The sequence below is a fragment of the Vicugna pacos genome, unplaced genomic scaffold (assembly GCF_048564905.1).
Source record: "Vicugna pacos unplaced genomic scaffold, VicPac4 scaffold_20, whole genome shotgun sequence".
In the NCBI taxonomy this organism is placed as follows: Eukaryota; Metazoa; Chordata; class Mammalia; order Artiodactyla; family Camelidae; genus Vicugna; species Vicugna pacos.
Window position 1 is genome coordinate 56,815,353 of NW_027328741.1, and position 20,587 is coordinate 56,835,939.

Below are 20,587 nucleotides of genomic sequence, written 5' to 3' on the forward strand. Positions count from 1 at the left end.
GAAGTATTCTTCTGTGAAAAATGAACGAATTCGAAACTTGTGTTAGGGAAAGCTTGTGAAAATGTGTACACGAGTCTATATGAAATTATTCCTTTTAAAGAGGATGAAAAATCAGTAATCCACATGCTCACAACTCAGGAATGCATGTATGTCGAATCCGTCATGCATGTAACATGTACGGAACACGGAATATCATGTTGAAGGAATCTATTCAAATTACATATCTCTAGGGTAGAATTCGCTCCAAGAGGGTTTTCCTGGGATCAAAGTGTGATTCTTGAAACTGGTGATAGGAGAAGCAACGAAGTCCAAGGAACTATTTCAAAGTGCATAAGTAACTTGTTTGGTGGTTGAAACATCTGTCATGCGCATGTTCACAGCTCAGAAATGCATGTTTGAGGAATCCGTGATGCATGAAACATGTTCGGAATACGGAATGCCATGGTTATGTAAACAATGTAAATTACATGTGTATTGGAGAGAATTCGCTCAAAGAGTGTTTTCCACTGCCAAATGTCCGATTTTAGAACCTGGTGATACAAAAAACTTATGAAGTCAGAGTAAATATTTCAAAGTGTAATATATGCCTTCTTTGGTGGATGAAAGTTCACTAATCCACATGCTCACAACTCAGAAACGCATGTTTCTCGAATCCGTCATGCATGTATCATGTACGGAACCCGGAATGCCATGTTGATGGAATTCATGTAAATTATATATCTATTAGGTTGAATACACTCCAGAAGTATTCTTCTGTGAAAAATGAACGAATTCGAAACTTGTGTTAGGGAAAGCTTGTGAAAATGTGTACACGAGTCTATATGAAATTATTCCTTTTATAGAGGATGAAAAATCAGTAATCCACTTGCTCACAACTCAGGAATGCATGTATGTCGAATCCGTCATGCATGTAATATGTACGGAACACGGAATATCATGTTGAAGGAATCTATTCAAATTACATATCTCTAGGGTAGAATTCGCTCCAAGAGGGTTTTTCTGGGATCAAAGTGTGATTCTTGAAACTGGTGATAGGAGAAGCAACGAAGTCCAAGGAACTATTTCAAAGTGCATAAGTAACTGTTTGGTGGTTGAAACATCTGTCATGCGCATGTTCACAGCTCAGAAATGCATGTTTGAGGAATCCGTGATGCATGAAACATGTTCGGAATACGGAAAGCCATGGTTACGTAAACAATGTAAATTAAATGTGTATTGGTGAGAATTCCCTCAAAGAGTGTTTTCTACTGCAAATGTGCGTTTTTAGAACCTGGTGATACAAAAAACTTATGAAGTCAGAGTAAATATTTCAAAGTGTAATATATGCCTTCTTTGGTGGATGAAAGTTCACTAATCCACATGCTCACAACTCAGAATCGCATGTTTCTCGAATCCGTCATGCATGTATCATGTACGGAACCTGGAATGCCATGTTGATGGAATTCATGTAAATTTTATATCTATTAGGTTGAATACACTCCAGAAGTATTCTTCTGTGAAAAATGAACGAATTCGAAACATGTGTTAGGGAAAGCTTGTGAAAATGTGTACACGAGTCTATATGAAATTATTCCTTTTATAGAGGATGAAAAATCAGTAATCCACTTGCTCACAACTCAGGAATGCATGTATGTCGAATCCGTCATGCATGTAATATGTACGGAACACGGAATATCATGTTGAAGGAATCTATTCAAATTACATATCTCTAGGGGAGAATTCGCTCCAAGAGAGTTTTCCTGTGATCAAAGTATGATTCTTGAAACTGGAGATAGGAGAAGCAACGAAGTCCAAGGAACTATTTCAAAGTGCATAAGTAACTTGTTTGGTGGTTGAAACATCTGTCATGCGCATGTTCACAGCTCAGAAATGCATGTTTGAGGAATCCGTGATGCATGAAACATGTTCGGAATACGGAATGCCATGGTTATGTAAACAATGTAAATTACATGTGTATTGCTGAGAATTCGCTCAAAGAGTGTTTTCCACTGCCAAATGTCCGATTTTAGAACCTGGTGATACAAAAAACTTATGAAGTCAGAGTAAATATTTCAAAGTGTAATATATGCCTTCTTTGGTGGATGAAAGTTCACTAATCCACATGCTCACAACTCAGAAACGCATGTTTCTCGAATCCGTCATGCATGTATCATGTACGGAACCCGGAATGCCATGTTGATGGAATTCATGTAAATTATATATCTATTAGGTTGAATACACTCCAGAAGTATTCTTCTGTGAAAAATGAACGAATTCGAAACTTGTGTTAGGGAAAGCTTGTGAAAATGTGTACACGAGTCTATATGAAATTATTCCTTTTATAGAGGATGAAAAATCAGTAATCCACTTGCTCACAACTCAGGAATGCATGTATGTCGAATCCGTCATGCATGTAATATGTACGGAACACGGAATATCATGTTGAAGGAATCTATTCAAATTACATATCTCTAGGGGAGAATTCGCTCCAAGAGGGTTTTTCTGGGATCAAAGTGTGATTCTTGAAACTGGTGATAGGAGAAGCAACGAAGTCCAAGGAACTATTTCAAAGTGCATAAGTAACTGTTTGGTGGTTGAAACATCTGTCATGCGCATGTTCACAGCTCAGAAATGCATGTTTGAGGAATCCGTGATGCATGAAACATGTTCGGAATACGGAATGCCATGGTTATGTAAACAATGTAAATTACATGTGTATTGGTGAGAATTCGCTCAAAGAGAGTTTTCTACTGCCAAATGTCCGATTTTAGAACCTGGTGATACAAAAAACTTATGAAGTCAGAGTAAATATTTCAAAGTGTAATATATGCCTTCTTTGGTGGATGAAAGTTCACTAATCCACATGCTCACAACTCAGAAACGCATGTTTCTCGAATCCGTCATGCATGTATCATGTACGGAAACCGGAATGCCATGTTGATGGAATTCATGTAAATTATATATCTATTAGGTTGAATACACTCCAGAAGTATTCTTCTGTGAAAAATGAACGAATTCGAAACTTGTGTTAGGGAAAGCTTGTGAAAATGTGTACACGAGTCTATATGAAATTATTCCTTTTATAGAGGATGAAAAATCAGTAATCCACATGGTCACAACTCAGGAATGCATGTTTGTCGAATCCGTCATGCATGTAACATGTACGGAACACGGAATATCATGTTGAAGGAATCTATTCAAATTACATATCTCTAGGGTAGAATTCGCTCCAAGAGGGTTTTCCTGTGATCAAAGTGTGATTCTTGAAACTGGTGATAGGAGAAGCAACGAAGTCCAAGGAACTATTTCAAAGTGCATAAGTAACTTGTTTGGTGGTTGAAACATCTGTCATGCGCATGTTCACAGCTCAGAAATGCATGTTTGAGGAATCCGTGATGCATGAAACTTGTTCGGAATACGGAATGCCATGGTTATGTAAACAATGTAAATTACATGTGTATTGGAGAGAATTCGCTCAAAGAGTGTTTTCCACTGCCAAATGTCCGATTTTAGAACCTGGTGATACAAAAAACTTATGAAGTCAGAGTAAATATTTCAAAGTGTAATATATGCCTTCTTTGGTGGATGAAAGTTCACTAATCCACATGCTCACAACTCAGAAACGCATGTTTCTCGAATCCGTCATGCATGTATCATGTACGGAACCCGGAATGCCATGTTGATGGAATTCATGTAAATTATATATCTATTAGGTTGAATACACTCCAGAAGTATTCTTCTGTGAAAAATGAACGAATTCGAAACTTGTGTTAGGGAAAGCTTGTGAAAATGTGTACACGAGTCTATATGAAATTATTCCTTTTATAGAGGATGAAAAATCAGTAATCCACTTGCTCACAACTCAGGAATGCATGTATGTCGAATCCGTCATGCATGTAATATGTACGGAACACGGAATATCATGTTGAAGGAATCTATTCAAATTACATATCTCTAGGGTAGAATTCGCTCCAAGAGGGTTTTTCTGGGATCAAAGTGTGATTCTTGAAACTGGTGATAGGAGAAGCAACGAAGTCCAAGGAACTATTTCAAAGTGCATAAGTAACTGTTTGGTGGTTGAAACATCTGTCATGCGCATGTTCACAGCTCAGAAATGCATGTATGAGGAATCCGTGATGCATGAAACATGTTCGGAATACGGAATGCCATGGTTACGTAAACAATGTAAATTACATGTGTATTGGTGAGAATTCCCTCAAAGAGTGTTTTCTACTGCAAATGTGCGATTTTAGAACCTGGTGATACACAAAAATTATGAAGTCAGAGTAAATATTTCAAAGTGTAATATATGCCTTCTTTGGTGGATGAAAGTTCACTAATCCACATGCTCACAACTCAGAAACGCATGTTTCTCGAATCCGTCATGCATGTATCATGTACGGAACCTGGAATGCCATGTTGATGGAATTCATGTAAATTATATATCTATTAGGTTGAATACACTCCAGAAGTATTCTTCTGTGAAAAATGAACGAATTCGAAACTTGTGTTAGGGAAAGCTTGTGAAAATGTGTACACGAGTCTATATGAAATTATTCCTTTTAAAGAGGATGAAAAATCAGTAATCCACATGCTCACAACTCAGGAATGCATGTATGTCGAATCCGTCATGCATGTAACATGTACGGAACACGGAATATCTTGTTGAAGGAATCTATTCAAATTACATATCTCTAGGGTAGAATTCGCTCCAAGAGGGTTTTCCTGTGATCAAAGTGTGATTCTTGAAACTGGTGATAGGAGAAGCAACGTAGTCCAAGGAACTATTTCAAAGTGCATAAGTAACTTGTTTGGTGGTTGAAACATCTGTCATGCGCATGTTCACAGCTCAGAAATGCATGTTTGAGGAATCCGTGATGCATGAAACATGTTTGGAATACGGAATGCCATGGTTATGTAAACAATGTAAATTACATGTGTATTGGAGAGAATTCGCTCAAAGAGTGTTTTCCACTGCCAAATGTCCGATTTTAGAACCTGGTGATACAAAAAACTTATGAAGTCAGAGTAAATATTTCAAAGTGTAATATATGCCTTCTTTGGTGGATGAAAGTTCACTAATCCACATGCTCACAACTCAGAATCGCATGTTTCTCGAATCCGTCATGCATGTATCATGTACGGAACCCGGAATGCCATGTTGATGGAATTCATGTAAATTATATATCTATTAGGTTGAATACACTCCAGAAGTATTCTTCTGTGAAAAATGAACGAATTCGAAACTTGTGTTAGGGAAAGCTTGTGAAAATGTGTACACGAGTCTATATGAAATTATTCCTTTTATAGAGGATGAAAAATCAGTAATCCACTTGCTCACAACTCAGGAATGCATGTATGTCGATTCCGTCATGCATGTAATATGTACGGAACACGGAATATCATGTTGAAGGAATCTATTCAAATTACATATCTCTAGGGTAGAATTCGCTCCAAGAGGGTTTTCCTGTGATCAAAGTGTGATTCTTGAAACTGGTGATAGGAGAAGCAACGAAGTCCAAGGAACTATTTCAAAGTGCATAAGTAACTTGTTTGGTGGTTGAAACATCTGTCATGCGCATGTTCACAGCTCAGAAATGCATGTTTGAGGAATCCGTGATGCATGAAACTTGTTCGGAATACGGAATGCCATGGTTATGTAAACAATGTAAATTACATGTGTATTGGAGAGAATTCGCTCAAAGAGTGTTTTCCACTGCCAAATGTCCGATTTTAGAACCTGGTGATACAAAAAACCTATGAAGTCAGAGTAAATATTTCAAAGTGTAATATATGCCTTCTTTGGTGGATGAAAGTTCACTAATCCACATGCTCACAACTCAGAAACGCATGTTTCTCGAATCCGTCATGCATGTATCATGTACGGAACCCGGAATGCCATGTTGATGGAATTCATGTAAATTATATATCTATTAGGTTGAATAAACTCCAGAAGTATTCTTCTGTGAAAAATGAACGAATTCGAAACTTGTGTTTGGGAAAGCTTGTGAAAATGTGTACACGAGTGTATATGAAATTATTCCTTTTATAGAGGATGAAAAATCAGTAATCCACTTGCTCACAACTCAGGAATGCATGTATGTCGAATCCGTCATGCATGTAATATGTACGGAACACGGAATATCATGTTGAAGGAATCTATTCAAATTACATATCTCTAGGGTAGAATTCGCTCCAAGAGGGTTTTTCTGGGATCAAAGTGTGATTCTTGAAACTGGTGATAGGAGAAGCAACGAAGTCCAAGGAACTATTTCAAAGTGCATAAGTAACTGTTTGGTGGTTGAAACATCTGTCATGCGCATGTTCACAGCTCAGAAATTCATGTATGAGGAATCCGTGATGCATGAAACATGTTCGGAATACGGAATGCCATGGTTACGTAAACGATGTAAATTACATGTGTATTGGTGAGAATTCCCTCAAAGAGTGTTTTCTACTGCAAATGTGCGATTTTAGAACCTGGTGATACACAAAAATTATGAAGTCAGAGTAAATATTTCAAAGTGTAATATATGCCTTCTTTGGTGGATGAAAGTTCACTAATCCACATGCTCACAACTCAGAAACGCATGTTTCTCGAATCCGTCATGCATGTATCATGTACGGAACCCGGAATGCCATGTTGATGGAATTCATGTAAATTATATATCTATTAGGTTGAATACACTCCAGAAGTATTCTTCTGTGAAAAATGAACGAATTCGAAACTTGTGTTAGGGAAAGCTTGTGAAAATGTGTACACGAGTCTATATGAAATTATTCCTTTTAAAGAGGATGAAAAATCAGTAATCCACATGCTCACAACTCAGGAATGCATGTATGTCGAATCCGTCATGCATGTAACATGTACGGAACACGGAATATCTTGTTGAAGGAATCTATTCAAATTACATATCTCTAGGGTAGAATTCGCTCCAAGAGGGTTTTCCTGGTATCAAAGTGTGATTCTTGAAACTGGTGATAGGAGAAGCAACGTAGTCCAAGGAACTATTTCAAAGTGCATAAGTAACTTGTTTGGTGGTTGAAACATCTGTCATGCGCATGTTCACAGCTCAGAAATGCATGTTTGAGGAATCCGTGATGCATGAAACTTGTTCGGAATACGGAATGCCATGGTTATGTAAACAATGTAAATTACATGTGTATTGGAGAGAATTCGCTCAAAGAGTGTTTTCCACTGCCAAATGTCCGATTTTAGAACCTGGTGATACAAAAAACTTATGAAGTCAGAGTAAATATTTCAAAGTGTAATATATGCCTTCTTTGGTGGATGAAAGTTCACTAATCCACATGCTCACAACTCAGAATCGCATGTTTCTCGAATCCGTCATGCATGTATCATGTACGGAACCCGGAATGCCATGTTGATGGAATTCATGTAAATTATATATCTATTAGGTTGAATACACTCCAGAAGTATTCTTCTGTGAAAAATGAACGAATTCGAAACTTGTGTTAGGGAAAGCTTGTGAAAATGTGTACACGAGTCTATATGAAATTATTCCTTTTATAGAGGATGAAAAATCAGTAATCCACTTGCTCACAACTCAGGAATGCATGTATGTCGAATCCGTCATGCATGTAATATGTACGGAACACGGAATATCATGTTGAAGGAATCTATTCAAATTACATATCTCTAGGGGAGAATTCGCTCCAAGAGAGTTTTCCTGTGATCAAAGTGTGATTCTTGAAACTGGTGATAGGAGAAGCAACGAAGTCCAAGGAACTATTTCAAAGTGCATAAGTAACTTGTTTGGTGGTTGAAACATCTGTCATGCGCATGTTCACAGCTCAGAAATGCATCTTTGAGGAATCCGTGATGCATGAAACATGTTCGGAATACGGAAAGCCATGGTTATGTAAACAATGTAAATTACATGTGTATTGCTGAGAATTCGCTCAAAGAGTGTTTTCCACTGCCAAATGTCCGATTTTAGAACCTGGTGATACAAAAAACTTATGAAGTCAGAGTAAATATTTCAAAGTGTAATATATGCCTTCTTTGGTGGATGAAAGTTCACTAATCCACATGCTCACAACTCAGAAACGCATGTTTCTCGAATCCGTCATGCATGTATCATGTACGGAACCCGGAATGCCATGTTGATGGAATTCATGTAAATTATACATCTATTAGGTTGAATACACTCCAGAAGTATTCTTCTGTGAAAAATGAACGAATTCGAAACTTGTGTTAGGGAAAGCTTGTGAAAATGTGTACACGAGTCTATATGAAATTATTCCTTTTACAGAGGATGAAAAATCAGTAATCCACATGCTCACAACTCAGGAATGCATGTATGTCGAATCCGTCATGCATGTAACATGTACGGAACACGGAATATCATGTTGAAGGAATCTATTCAAATTACATATCTCTAGGGTAGAATTCGCTCCAAGAGGGTTTTCCTGGGATCAAAGTGTGATTCTTGAAACTGGTGATAGGAGAAGCAACGAAGTCCAAGGAACTATTTCAAAGTGCATAAGTAACTTGTTTGGTGGTTGAAACATCTGTCATGCGCATGTTCACAGCTCAGAAATGCATGTTTGAGGAATCCGTGATGCATGAAACTTGTTCGGAATACGGAATGCCATGGTTATGTAAACAATGTAAATTACATGTGTATTGGAGAGAATTCGCTCAAAGAGTGTTTTCCACTGCCAAATGTCCGATTTTAGAACCTGGTGATACAAAAAACTTATGAAGTCAGAGTAAATATTTCAAAGTGTAATATATGCCTTCTTTGGTGGATGAAAGTTCACTAATCCACATGCTCACAACTCAGAATCGCATGTTTCTCGAATCCGTCATGCATGTATCATGTACGGAACCCGGAATGCCATGTTGATGGAATTCATGTAAATTATATATCTATTAGGTTGAATACACTCCAGAAGTATTCTTCTGTGAAAAATGAACGAATTCGAAACTTGTGTTAGGGAAAGCTTGTGAAAATGTGTACACGAGTCTATATGAAATTATTCCTTTTATAGAGGATGAAAAATCAGTAATCCACTTGCTCACAACTCAGGAATGCATGTATGTCGAATCCGTCATGCATGTAATATGTACGGAACACGGAATATCATGTTGAAGGAATCTATTCAAATTACATATCTCTAGGGGAGAATTCGCTCCAAGAGAGTTTTCCTGTGATCAAAGTGTGATTCTTGAAACTGGTGATAGGAGAAGCAACGAAGTCCAAGGAACTATTTCAAAGTGCATAAGTAACTTGTTTGGTGGTTGAAACATCTGTCATGCGCATGTTCACAGCTCAGAAATGCATGTTTGAGGAATCCGTGATGCATGAAACATGTTCGGAATACGGAATGCCATGGTTATGTAAACAATGTAAATTACATGTGTATTGCTGAGAATTCGCTCAAAGAGTGTTTTCCACTGCCAAATGTCCGATTTTAGAACCTGGTGATACAAAAAACTTATGAAGTCAGAGTAAATATTTCAAAGTGTAATATATGCCTTCTTTGGTGGATGAAAGTTCACTAATCCACATGCTCACAACTCAGAAACGCATGTTTCTCGAATCCGTCATGCATGTATCATGTACGGAACCCGGAATGCCATGTTGATGGAATTCATGTAAATTATATATCTATTAGGTTGAATACACTCCAGAAGTATTCTTCTGTGAAAAATGAACGAATTCGAAACTTGTGTTAGGGAAAGCTTGTGAAAATGTGTACACGAGTCTATATGAAATTATTCCTTTTATAGAGGACGAAAAATCAGTAATCCACTTGCTCACAACTCAGGAATGCATGTATGTCGAATCCGTCATGCATGTAATATGTACGGAACACGGAATATCATGTTGAAGGAATCTATTCAAATTACATATCTCTAGGGGAGAATTCGCTCCAAGAGGGTTTTTCTGGGATCAAAGTGTGATTCTTGAAACTGGTGATAGGAGAAGCAACGAAGTCCAAGGAACTATTTCAAAGTGCATAAGTAACTGTTTGGTGGTTGAAACATCTGTCATGCGCATGTTCACAGCTCAGAAATGCATGTTTGAGGAATCCGTGATGCATGAAACATGTTCGGAATACGGAATGCCATGGTTATGTAAACAATGTAAATTACATGTGTATTGGTGAGAATTCGCTCAAAGAGAGTTTTCTACTGCCAAATGTCCGATTTTAGAACCTGGTGATACAAAAAACTTATGAAGTCAGAGTAAATATTTCAAAGTGTAATATATGCCTTCTTTGGTGGATGAAAGTTCACTAATCCACATGCTCACAACTCAGAAACGCATGTTTCTCGAATCCGTCATGCATGTATCATGTACGGAAACCGGAATGCCATGTTGATGGAATTCATGTAAATTATATATCTATTAGGTTGAATACACTCCAGAAGTATTCTTCTGTGAAAAATGAACGAATTCGAAACTTGTGTTAGGGAAAGCTTGTGAAAATGTGTACACGAGTCTATATGAAATTATTCCTTTTATAGAGGATGAAAAATCAGTAATCCACATGGTCACAACTCAGGAATGCATGTTTGTCGAATCCGTCATGCATGTAACATGTACGGAACACGGAATATCATGTTGAAGGAATCTATTCAAATTACATATCTCTAGGGTAGAATTCGCTCCAAGAGGGTTTTCCTGTGATCAAAGTGTGATTCTTGAAACTGGTGATAGGAGAAGCAACGAAGTCCAAGGAACTATTTCAAAGTGCATAAGTAACTTGTTTGGTGGTTGAAACATCTGTCATGCGCATGTTCACAGCTCAGTAATGCATGTTTGAGGAATCCGTGATGCATGAAACATGTTCGGAATACGGAATGCCATGGTTATGTAAACAATGTAAATTACATGTGTATTGCTGAGAATTCGCTCAAAGAGTGTTTTCCACTGCCAAATGTCTGATTTTAGAACCTGGTGATACAAAAAACTTATGAAGTCAGAGTAAATATTTCAAAGTGTAATATATGCCTTCTTTGGTGGATGAAAGTTCACTAATCCACATGCTCACAACTCAGAAACGCATGTTTCTCGAATCCGTCATGCATGTATCATGTACGGAAACCGGAATGCCATGTTGATGGAATTCATGTAAATTATATATCTATTAGGTTGAATACACTCCAGAAGTATTCTTCTGTGAAAAATGAACGAATTCGAAACTTGTGTTAGGGAAAGCTTGTTAAAATGTGTACACGAGTCTATATGAAATTATTCCTTTTATAGAGGATGAAAAATCAGTAATCCACATGGTCACAACTCAGGAATGCATGTTTGTCGAATCCGTCATGCATGTAACATGTACGGAACACGGAATATCATGTTGAAGGAATCTATTCAAATTACATATCTCTAGGGTAGAATTCGCTCCAAGAGGGTTTTCCTGTGATCAAAGTGTGATTCTTGAAACTGGTGATAGGAGAAGCAACGAAGTCCAAGGAACTATTTCAAAGTGCATAAGTAACTTGTTTGGTGGTTGAAACATCTGTCATGCGCATGTTCACAGCTCAGAAATGCATGTTTGAGGAATCCGTGATGCATGAAACATGTTCGGAATACGGAATGCCATGGTTATGTAAACAATGTAAATTACATGTGTATTGGTGAGAATTCGCTCAAAGAGTGTTTTCCACTGCCAAATGTCCGATTTTAGAACCTGGTGATACAAAAAATTTATGAAGTCAGAGTAAATATTTCAAAGTGTAATATATGCCTTCTTTGGTGGATGAAAGTTCAGTAATCCAAATGCTCACAACTCAGAAACGCATGTTTCTCGAATCCGTCATGCATGTATCATGTACGGAACCCGGAATGCCATGTTGATGGAATTCATGTAAATTATATATCTATTAGGTTGAATACACTCCAGAAGTATTCTTCTGTGAAAAATGAACGAATTCGAAACTTGTGTTAGGGAAAGCTTGTGAAAATGTGTACACGAGTCTATATGAAATTATTCCTTTTATAGAGGATGAAAAATCAGTAATCCACATGCTCACAACTCAGGAATGCATGTATGTCGAATCCGTCATGCATGTAACATGTACGGAACACGGAATTTCATGTTGAAGGAATCTATTCAAATTACATATCTCTAGGGTAGAATTCGCTCCAAGAGTGTTTTCCTGGGATCAAAGTGTGATTCTTGAAACTGGTGATAGGAGAAGCAACGAAGTCCAAGGAACTATTTCAAAGTGCATAAGTAACTTTTTTGGTGGTTGAAACATCTGTCATGCGCATGTTCACAGCTCAGAAATGCATGTTTGAGGAATCCGTGATGCATGAAACATGTTCGGAATACGGAATGCCATGGTTATGTAAACAATGTAAATTACATGTGTATTGGTGAGAATTCGCTCAAAGAGTGTTTTCTACTGCAAATGTCCGATTTTAGAACCTGGTGATACACAAAACTTATGAAGTCAGAGTAAATATTTCAAAGTGTAATATATGCCTTCTTTGGTGGATGAAAGTTCACTAATCCACATGCTCACAACTCAGAAACGCATGTTTCTCGAATCCGTCATGCATGTATCATGTACGGAAACCGGAATGCCATGTTGATGGAATTCATGTAAATTATATATCTATTAGGTTGAATACACTCCAGAAGTATTCTTCTGTGAAAAATGAACGAATTCGAAACTTGTGTTAGGGAAAGCTTGTGAAAATGTGTACACGAGTCTATATGAAATTATTCCTTTTATAGAGGATGAAAAATCAGTAATCCACATGGTCACAACTCAGGAATGCATGTTTGTCGAATCCGTCATGCATGTAACATGTACGGAACACGGAATATCATGTTGAAGGAATCTATTCAAATTACATATCTCTAGGGTAGAATTCGCTCCAAGAGGGTTTTCCTGTGATCAAAGTGTGATTCTTGAAACTGGTGATAGGAGAAGCAACGAAGTCCAAGGAACTATTTCAAAGTGCATAAGTAACTTGTTTGGTGGTTGAAACATCTGTCATGCGCATGTTCACAGCTCAGAAATGCATGTTTGAGGAATCCGTGATGCATGAAACATGTTCGGAATACGGAATGCCATGGTTATGTAAACAATGTAAATTACATGTGTATTGGTGAGAATTCGCTCAAAGAGTGTTTTCCACTGCCAAATGTCCGATTTTAGAACCTGGTGATACAAAAAATTTATGAAGTCAGAGTAAATATTTCAAAGTGTAATATATGCCTTCTTTGGTGGATGAAAGTTCACTAATCCACATGCTCACAACTCAGAAACGCATGTTTCTCGAATCCGTCATGCATGTATCATGTACGGAATCCGGAATGCCATGTTGATGGAATTCATGTAAATTATATATCTATTAGGTTGAATACACTCCAGAAGTATTCTTCTGTGAAAAATGAGCGAATTCGAAACTTGTGTTAGGGAAAGCTTGTGAAAATGTGTACACGAGTCTATATGAAATTATTCCTTTTATAGAGGATGAAAAATCAGTAATCCACATGCTCACAACTCAGGAATGCATGTATGTCGAATCCGTCATGCATGTAACATGTACGGAACACGGAATTTCATGTTGAAGGAATCTATTCAAATTACATATCTCTAGGGTAGAATTCGCTCCAAGAGGGTTTTCCTGTGATCAAAGTGTGATTCTTGAAACTGGTGATAGGAGAAGCAACGAAGTCCAAGGAACTATTTCAAAGTGCATAAGTAACTTTTTTGGTGGTTGAAACATCTGTCATGCGCATGTTCACAGCTCAGAAATGCATGTTTGAGGAATCCGTGATGCATGAAACATGTTCGGAATACGGAATGCCATGGTTATGTAAACAATGTAAATTACATGTGTATTGGTGAGAATTCGCTCAAAGAGTGTTTTCTACTGCAAATGTCCGATTTTAGAACCTGGTGATACAAAAAACTTATGAAGTCAGAGTAAATATTTCAAAGTGTAATATATGCCTTCTTTGGTGGATGAAAGTTCACTAATCCACATGCTCACAACTCAGAAACGCATGTTTCTCGAATCCGTCATGCATGTATCATGTACGGAACCCGGAATGCCATGTTGATGGAATTCATGTAAATTATATATCTATTAGGTTGAATACACTCCAGAAGTATTCTTCTGTGAAAAATGAACGAATTCGAAACTTGTTTTAGGGAAAGCTTGTGAAAATGTGTACACGAGTCTATATGAAATTATTCCTTTTATAGAGGATGAAAAATCAGTAATCCACATGGTCACAACTCAGGAATGAATGTTTGTCGAATCCGTCATGCATGTAACATGTACGGAACACGGAATTTCATGTTGAAAGAATTTATTCAAATTACATATCTCTAGTGTAGATTTCGCTCCAAGAGGGTTTTCCTGTGATCAAAGTGGGATTCTTGAAACTGGTGATAGGAGAAGCAACGAAGTCCAAGGAACTATTTCAAAGTGCATAAGTAACTTGTTTGGTGGTTGAAACATCTGTCATGCGCATGTTCACAGCTCAGAAATGCATGTTTGAGGAATCCGTGATGCATGAAACATGTTCGGAATACCGAATGCATGGTTATGTAAACAATGTAAATTACATGTGTATTGGTGAGAATTCGCTCAAAGAGTGTTTTCTACTGCCAAATGTGCGATTTTAGAACCTGGTGATACACAAAACTTATGAAGTCAGAGTAAATATTTCAAAGTGTAATATATGCCTTCTTTGGTGGATGAAAGTTCACTAATCCACATGCTCACAACTCAGAAACGCATGTTTCTTGAATCCGTCATGCATGTATCATGTACGGATCCCGGAATGCCATGTTGATGGAATTCATGTAAATTATACATCTATTAGTTTGAATACACTCCAGAAGTATTCTTCTGTGAAAAATGAACGAATTCGAAACTTGTGTTAGGGAAAGCTTGTGAAAATGTGTTCATGAGTCTATATGAAATTATTCCTTTTATAGAGGATGAAAAATCAGTAATCCACATGCTCACAACTCAGGAATGCATGTTTGTCAAATCTGTCATGCATGTAACATGTACGGAACACAGAATATCATGTTGAAGGAATCTATTCAAATTACATATCTCTAGGGTAGAATTCGCTCCAAGAGGGTTTTCCTGTGATCAAAGTGTGATTCTTGAAACTGGTGATAGGAGAAGCAACGAAGTCCAAGGAACTATTTCAAAGTGCATAAGTAACTTGTTTGGTAGTTGAAACATCTGTCATGCGCATGTTCACAGCTCAGAAATGCATGTTTGAGGAATCCGTGATGCATGAAACATGTTCGGAATACGGAATGCCATGGTTATGTAAACAATGTAAATTATATGTGTATTGGTGAGAATTCGCTCAAAGAGTGTTTTCTACTGCAAATGTCCGATTTTAGAACCTGGTGATACAAAAAACTTATGAAGTCAGAGTAAATATTTCAAAGTGTAATATATGCCTTCTTTGGTGGATGAAAGTTCACTAATCCACATGCTCACAACTCAGAAACGCATGTTTCTCGAATCCGTCATGCATGTATCATGTACGGAACCCGGAATGCCATGTTGATGGAATTCATGTAAATTATATATCTATTAGGTTGAATACACTCCAGAAGTATTCTTCTGTGAAAAATGAACGAATTCGAAACTTGCGTTAGGGAAAGCTTGTGAAAATTTGACACGAGTCTATATGAAATTATTCCTTTTATAGAGGATGAAAAATCAGTAATCCACATGGTCACAACTCAGGAATGCATGTTTGTCGAATCCGTCATGCATGTAACATGTACGGAACACGGAATATCATGTTGAAGGAATCTATTCAAAATACATATCTCTAGGGTAGAAATCGCTCCAAGAGGGTTTTCCTGTGATCAAAGTGTGATTCTTGAAACTGGTGATAGGAGAAGCAACGAAGTCCAAGGAACTATTTCAAAATGCATAAGTAACTTGTTTGGTGGTTGAAACATCTGTCATGCGCATGTTCACAGCTCAGAAATGCATGTTTGAGGAATCCGTGATGCATGAAACATTTTCGGAATACGGAATGCCATGGTTACGTAAACAATGTAAATTACATGTTTATTGGTGAGAATTCCCTCAAAGAATGTTTTCTACTGCAAATGTGCGATTTTAGAACCTGGTGATACACAAAAATTATGAAGTCAGAGTAAATATTTCAAAGTGTAATATATGCCTTCTTTGGTGGATGAAAGTTCACTAATCCACATGCTCCCAACTCAGAAACGCATGTTTCTCGAATGCGTCATGCATGTATCATGTACGGAACCCGGAATGCCATGTTGATGGAATTCATGTAAATTATATATCTATTAGGTTGAATACACTCCAGAAGTATTCTTCTGTGAAAAATGAACGAATTCGAAACTTGTGTTAGGGAAAGCTTGTGAAAATGTGTACACGAGTCTATATGAAATTATTCCTTTTATAGAGGATGAAAAATCAGTAATCCACATGGTCACAACTCAGGAATGCATGTTTGTCGAATCCGTCATGCATGTAACATATACGGAACACGGAATTTCATGTTGAAGGAATCTATTCAAATTACATATCTCTAGGGTAGAATTTGCTCCAAGTGGGTTTTCCTGTGATCAAAGTGGGATTCTTGAAACTGGTGATAGGAGAAGCAACGAAGCCCAAGGAACTATTTCAAAGTGCATAAGTAACTTGTTTGGTGGTTGAAACATCTGTCATGCGCATGTTCACAGCTCAGAAATGCATGTTTGAGGAATCCGTGATGCATGAAACATGTTCGGAATACGGAATGCCATGGTTATGTAAACAATGTAAATTACATGTGTATTGGTGAGAATTCGCTCAAAGAGTGTTTTCTACTGCAAATGTGCGATTTTAGAACCTGGTGATACACAAAAATTATGAAGTCAGAGTAAATATTTCAAAGTGTAATATACGCCTTCTTTGGTGGATGAAAGTTCACTAATCCACATGCTCCCAACTCAGATACGCATGTTTCTTGAATCCGTCATGCATGTATCATGTACGGATCGCAGAATGCCATGTTGATGGAATTCATGTAAATTATATATCTATTAGGTTGAATACACTCCAGAAGTATTCTTCTGTGAAAAATGAACGAATTCGAAACTTGTGTTAGGGAAAGCTTGTGAAAATGTGTTCACGAGTCTATATGAAATTATTCCTTTTATAGAGGATGAAAAATCAGTAATCCACATGCTCACAACTCAGGAATGCATGTTTGTCGAATCTCTCATGCATGTAACATGTACGGAACACAGAATATCATGTTGAAGGAATCTATTCAAATTACATATCTCTAGGGTAGAATTCGCTCCAAGAGGGTTTTTCTGGGATCAAAGTGTGATTCTTGAAACTGGTGATAGGAGAAGCAACGAAGTCCAAGGAACTATTTCAAAGTGCATAAGTAACATGTTTGGTGGTTGAAACATCTGTCATGCGCATGTTCACAGCTCAGAAATGCATGTTTGAGGAATCCGTGATGCATGAAACATGTTCGGAATACGGAATGCCATGGTTATGTAAACCATGTAAATTACATGGGTATTGGTGAGAATTCGCTCAAAGAGTGTTTTCTACTGCAAATGTCCGATTTTAGAACCTGGTGATACAAAAAACTTATGAAGTCAGAGTAAATATTTCAAAGTGTAATATATGCCTTCTTTGGTGGATGAAAGTTCACTAATCCACATGCTCACAACTCAGAAACGCATGTTTCTCGAATCCGTCATGCATGTATCATGTACGGAACCCGGAATGCCATGTTGATGGAATTCATGTAAATTATATATCTATTAGGTTGAATACACTCCAGAAGTATTCTTCTGTGAAAAATGAACGAATTCGAAACTTGCGTTAGGGAAAGCTTGTGAAAATTTGACACGAGTCTATATGAAATTATTCCTTTTATAGAGGATGAAAAATCAGTAATCCACATGGTCACAACTCAGGAATGCATGTTTGTCGAATCCGTCATGCATGTAACATGTACGGAACACGGAATATCATGTTGAAGGAATCTATTCAAATTACATATCTCTAGGGTAGAAATCGCTCCAAGAGGGTTTTCCTGTGATCAAAGTGTGATTCTTGAAACTGGTGATAGGAGAAGCAACGAAGTCCAAGGAACTATTTCAAAATGCATAAGTAACTTGTTTGGTGGTTGAAACATCTGTCATGCGCATGTTCACAGCTCAGAAATGCATGTTTGAGGAATCCGTGATGCATGAAACATTTTCGGAATACGGAATGCCATGGTTACGTAAACAATGTAAATTACATGTTTATTGGTGAGAATTCCCTCAAAGAATGTTTTCTACTGCAAATGTGCGATTTTAGAACCTGGTGATACACAAAAATTATGAAGTCAGAGTAAATATTTCAAAGTGTAATATATGCCTTCTTCGGTGGATGAAAGTTCACTAATCCACATGCTCCCAACTCAGAAACGCATGTTTCTCGAATGCGTCATGCATGTATCATGTACGGAACCCGGAATGCCATGTTGATGGAATTCATGTAAATTATATATCTATTAGGTTGAATACACTCCAGAAGTATTCTTCTGTGAAAAATGAACGAATTCGAAACTTGTGTTAGGGAAAGCTTGTGAAAATGTGTACACGAGTCTATATGAAATTATTCCTTTTATAGAGGATGAAAAATCAGTAATCCACATGGTCACAACTCAGGAATGCATGTTTGTCGAATCCGTCATGCATGTAACATATACGGAACACGGAATTTCATGTTGAAGGAATCTATTCAAATTACATATCTCTAGGGTAGAATTTGCTCCAAGTGGGTTTTCCTGTAATCAAAGTGGGATTCTTGAAACTGGTGATAGGAGAAGCAACGAAGCCCAAGGAACTATTTCAAAGTGCATAAGTAACTTGTTTGGTGGTTGAAACATCTGTCATGCGCATGTTCACAGCTCAGAAATGCATGTTTGAGGAATCCGTGATGCATGAAACATGTTCGGAATACGGAATGCCATGGTTATGTAAACAATGTAAATTACATGTGTATTGGTGAGAATTCGCTCAAAGAGTGTTTTCTACTGCAAATGTGCGATTTTAGAACCTGGTGATACACAAAAATTATGAAGTCAGAGTAAATATTTCAAAGTGTAATATACGCCTTCTTTGGTGGATGAAAGTTCACTAATCCACATGCTCCCAACTCAGAAACGCATGTTTCTCGAATCCGTCATGCATGTATCATGTACGGAACCCGGAATGCCATGTTGATGGAATTCATGTAAATTATATATCTATTAGGTTGAATACACTCCAGAAGTATTCTTCTGTGAAAAATGAACGAATTCGAAACTTGTGTTAGGGAAAGCTTGTGAAAATGTGTACACGAGTCTATATGAAATTATTCCTTTTATAGAGGATGAAAAATCAGTAATCCACTTGCTCACAACTCAGGAATGCATGTATGTCGAATCCGTCATGCATGTAATATGTACGGAACACGGAATATCATGTTGAAGGAATCTATTCAAATTACATATCTCTAGGGGAGAATTCGCTCCAAGAGAGTTTTCCTGTGATCAAAGTATGATTCTTGAAACTGGAGATAGGAGAAGCAACGAAGTCCAAGGAACTATTTCAAAGTGCATAAGTAACTTGTTTGGTGGTTGAAACATCTGTCATGCGCATGTTCACAGCTCAGAAATGCATGTTTGAGGAATCCGTGATGCATGAAACATGTTCGGAATACGGAATGCCATGGTTATGTAAACAATGTAAATTACATGTGTATTGCTGAGAATTCGCTCAAAGAGTGTTTTCCACTGCCAAATGTCCGATTTTAGAACCTGGTGATACAAAAAACTTATGAAGTCAGAGTAAATATTTCAAAGTGTAATATATGCCTTCTTTGGTGGATGAAAGTTCACTAATCCACATGCTCACAACTCAGAAACGCATGTTTCTCGAATCCGTCATGCATGTATCATGTACGGAACCCGGAATGCCATGTTGATGGAATTCATGTAAATTATATATCTATTAGGTTGAATACACTCCAGAAGTATTCTTCTGTGAAAAATGAACGAATTCGAAACTTGTATTAGGGAAAGCTTGTGAAAATGTGTACACGAGTCTATATGAAATTATTCCTTTTATAGAGGATGAAAAATCAGTAATCCACTTGCTCACAACTCAGGAATGCATGTATGTCGAATCCGTCATGCATGTAATATGTACGGAACACGGAATATCATGTTGAAGGAATCTATTCAAATTACATATCTCTAGGGGAGAATTCGCTCCAAGAGGGTTTTTCTGGGATCAAAGTGTGATTCTTGAAACTGGTGATAGGAGAAGCAACGAAGTCCAAGGAACTATTTCAAAGTGCATAAGTAACTGTTTGGTGGTTGAAACATCTGTCATGCGCATGTTCACAGCTCAGAAATGCATGTTTGAGGAATCCGTGATGCATGAAACATGTTCGGAATACGGAATGCCATGGTTATGTAAACAATGTAAATTACATGTGTATTGGTGAGAATTCGCTCAAAGAGAGTTTTCTACTGCCAAATGTCCGATTTTAGAACCTGGTGATACAAAAAACTTATGAAGTCAGAGTAAATATTTCAA